Below are 4198 nucleotides of genomic sequence, written 5' to 3'. Positions count from 1 at the left end.
AAAAAGGAATGCTGCAAGAAACATTGAAGCACTGGGGATTTGTGGTCTGCTTACCTTTTAGGGCTCTGCATGGAAAGTACTTTTAAAAGTGTTCTCTTTGAGGGATCTCTATCTGTCACCATAAAACTGAAGATGGCTTAAAGCAGTGGCTCTCAACCTTCCTAATGCTGTGGCCCTTTAATATAGTTCCTGTGGGTCATGACCCACAGGTTGAGAACCACAGGGTGAAAGGCTTATAGGTAAGTCCTGGAAATAAAAAAGTGATCCCTTGGAGAGGGGGAATGGGATGGATTATACCCTTGATTTTAGCTAGATTTTTCACCAGGAATATCCTATAAGAGCTGGGATTTAGATGGAACTCAAAGCCAGACCTTAGGCAGCAGAGCCTTCAAAAGCCTAAAGGAGAACCTACCCAGGGGAGGGTGAATAACTCCTAAGGAACAGTCCTCAAGCCATGTCCACACTAAGAAAAACAGACCACAGGCCACTGAGCTATAGACATGTCACCAGAAGCAATGAAGAAAAGGGCCCAAAGGGAAGAAGGAGCGACTTCCCCCTGGTGGTCAGCACTTGCCCTTGCCTCCCCCAATGCCATCACCATGCATCTTTTTTTCCGGACAGAGTCTCACTTTGTTACGTTTCGGTAGAAAGCTGTGGTGTCATAGCTCACAGCAACTACAAAGTCTTGGGCTCAAGGGATCCTCTTACCTCAGCCTCCCAAGTAGCTGGGACTATAAGTACCCCTGGCAACGACCAGCTATTTTTTTTTTTTTTTTTGTAGAGACAGAGTCTCACTTTATGGCCCTCGGTAGAGTGTCGTGGCCTCACACAGCTCACAGCAACCTCCAACTCCTGGGGTTAAGCGATTCTCTTGCTTCAGCCTCCCGAGTAGCTGGGACTACAGGTGCCCACCACAATGCCCGGCTAACAACCAGCTATTTTTATTTAAAAAAATTTTCTTGAGGGTGAGCTATCATGTGCACCCCAGGGCCCCTCCACTGGAAGCTCAATGGCACAGGGCAGTGGGGAGGTGGACAGAGGGGCAGGAGAGGGAGCGCGGGAGACTGCCCAGCCACCTGTCCCCACAGAGGTCGTTGGGAAGGTGAACGAGCTCATTGCCACCCGGCAATACGGCAGGCTCTTTGCTGTGGTGCATTTTGCTGGCCACCAGTGGAAGGTAACCTCCGAAGACCTGATCTTAGTTGAAAATGGCCTAGAAGCTGCATGTGGAGAGAGAATTCGACTAGAAAAGGTCCTACTGGTGGGGGCAGAGAACTTCACGCTGCTCGGCAGGCCACTGCTTGGAAAGGATCTTGTTCGAGTAGAAGCCACAGTCATTGAAAAGACAGAATCTTGGCCAAAAATCAACATGAAATTTAGGAAAAGAAAAAACTTCAGAAGGAAAAAAATCATTGCGACCCCGCAGACTGTCTGTCCTCTGGATAAATGCCATTGAGGTCGCTCCGTGTTTGTCATGATCACGCCACTAGTATTTACAGAAGTAGAAAAATAAACGCTTTTTCCAAGGGAAAAAATTTTTTTTCTTGAGACAGAATCTCAAGCTGTCACCCTGGGTAAAGTGCCATGGAGTCATCATAGCTCACAGCAACCTCCAACTTGGGCTCAAGTGATACTCTTGCCTCAGTTTTTCTATTTTTAGCAGAGACAGGGTCTCGCTTTTGCTCAGGCTGACCTTGAACTCGTGCGTGCAAGCAATCCACCTGCCTCAGCTTCCCAGAGTGCTAGGATTCTAGGTGTCAGCCACCGTGCCCAGCCCAAACATTCACATTCTCTACACATCTGAACTACATAAATTTCAAGCATCTACATGTATACATTGTTACAGGTACATATAGAGATAAGTGCACACAGCAAGATCTAAAAGGATTCATCGCACGCTGATAACAGCAGTTACCCCTAGGAGAGGAGAGTTAATGAAGAATGCTTCTGATTCTAGGCAGGTATATTATCCACTTTTTAAGTGAAAATATATACCTGTTTTCTTTGTATGTTTTAGAAAACTTAATTTTAAGAACCTACTATGTGCTGGCATGGTGCAGGGCTCCAGAAAACAAAAGCCCAGTAGGGAGAAAATTATCTGTGCCTCTTCTCATGTTGCCTTAGATGATCAGACCAAGCAAAATTCTTGCTGCATTTCATGCACCTGTAGGGCCGCTCCCCACTGTGCTTTCTCTTGTGTCTGTTGAGCTCATCTGAGCGGGGGAACCTCCATGTGCATCCTGTCATGTCACATGCATATGGCTTCTCCCCTGGAAGAGAGAGGCAGAAACTGTCATACTTCAGGGTGGGTTGGGGCAGGTAACAATGAGAGTGAACAAGAGAAAGGTTTAACCTGGAATGGGAAAGGGAAAGCCAGAGGAGACAAGAAGGTGTGGCTGAAAGAGAATGAGGGACCCATGAGCTGGAGGGACAACAGGAAAACTGTGAAGGAAGGGAAGAGAGGGAAAAAAATGGGATGAGAAGCAGATGTTGGCAGGAAAGTCAGTGAGGAAAAACGGAGGGTGAGGGAATGTGGAGTCTGGGGTCTGTAGGGCCCCAGAGGATGTCCATGAAGTGACAGCCTCAGTAGGGGTAGGTAGGGTCAAGAACATCTGCAAAGGGCCAAACAAATTCCTCCTCTTATTCCCATCATCTGAGCACAGTTAACACCACAAAGGGTTGCAACCCAATGGGCTCCGGCTGGGGACTACAAAGTACTGGTTTATCCACTCTTTAACATATGCCAGCCTTTTCTAGGATCTTTCGTGGTCTCAGTCTTAATGGCAGTGACAACATTCTTAACTGATCCAGAGCTTTGTAAAGGTACAGATGTGTAACCACTTGACCCGCTTCATCTCCCCCAATCCTGGGTCCTCACACACCTGTGCGATTTTGCTTGTGGACTCAGAGGTGGTAAGACCTTCCATAAAACTTCCCAGAGTCCTCGTATGTGTGGATGTGGGGCTTCTGCTTTTCTGAATCAATTACTTTAATGGGGAGTGTTGTTGAGTCCTGGGTGAGGACACTCCCAGGCAAGTCAGAAGATGCAGAAGTCATCATTGTAGGCCTCAAAGGAGGGACCACCTGGCTTTGTGTTGACTCATGTGGACTGTGCTCATCTTGGGCTGTCAGCTCTCGTGCATCTGGGTCTTTTGCCTGTTTCTTATGTGGCTCAGAGAGGCCCTGGAAAAACTTGTCAGTTTCCTCAAGTCTCTGGAGGAGACTGGAGTCCATCTCTTTGCTGTTGCCCAGTGACTGAATTAAATCTTCATTTTGGTATCCTGCAAAAAAGTTAGAAGGTCAGGGATCCATGCCAGCTCAAATCAAAATTCAACATACCGGCTCAGCACCGGTAGCTTAGTGGTTAGGGTGCTGCAACATACAGTGGGGCTGGCAGGTTTAAACCAGTCCAGGCCTGCTAAACAACAATGACAACTAAAGTAGTCATTGACAATGACTACAATGACAACAAAAAAGTAGCTGGGTATTATGGCCTGTAGTCCCAGGCTGAGGCAAGATAATTGCTTAAGCCCAAGAGTTGGAGGTTGCTGTGAGCTGTGATGCCACGACACTCTACCAAGGGTGACATAGTGAGACTGTCTCAAAAAAAAAAAAAAAGAAAGAAAGAAAGAAAAGAAAGAACAAACAAAATTCAACATACCCTTCTCCATCTCTGCTGATCCGACCCCATCCTGGTCCAGCCCACCATCATCTCCTGCCTAGCAGCTTGGAATTGCCTCTCAAGTGGCTGCCCTGATTCTAGAATTGACTCCATTCAGAAAGCCCTGCACACACAGAGCAGAAACTCAGAAATCAGGAACCCAGTGAAGGGCTGATTCCCACGCTACCTGCCCTTTATCTATTTTCGGTCCCTACAGTTTCAGGCCCTCAGATGGATCCCATCACTGGCAAAGGAGGTCATTAAAATAATGAGTCCTGGGCCAGATGCAGTGGCTCAGGCCTGTAATCCTACCACTCTAAGAGGCGAAGGCAGATGCACTGCCTGAGCTCAGGAGTTAGACATCAGCCTGTGCCAGAGTGAGAACCCATCTCTAAAAACGTAGTTGAGCCTTGTAGCAGGTTCCTATATAGTCCCAGCTACTCCAGGCGCTCAGGCAAGAGAATCCCTTGCGCCCAAGAGTTTGAGGTTGCTGTGAGCTATGATGCTGAGGCACGCTACTGAGAGGAACAAAGTGGC

At 47.6% G+C, this 4198-nt stretch overlaps 1 pseudogene; it reads left to right on the top strand.

Moving 5' to 3' along the window:
* The first annotated feature begins 1009 nt into the window (after positions 1–1009).
* Positions 1010–1493, top strand: LOC128574706 (39S ribosomal protein L21, mitochondrial-like; annotated as a pseudogene).
* The last annotated feature ends 2705 nt before the right edge of the window (positions 1494–4198 follow it).

This window comes from Nycticebus coucang, chromosome 22 (genome assembly GCF_027406575.1).
Source record: "Nycticebus coucang isolate mNycCou1 chromosome 22, mNycCou1.pri, whole genome shotgun sequence".
Taxonomy (NCBI): Eukaryota; Metazoa; Chordata; class Mammalia; order Primates; family Lorisidae; genus Nycticebus; species Nycticebus coucang.
This window is presented reverse-complemented; position numbering and strand designations above follow the sequence as displayed.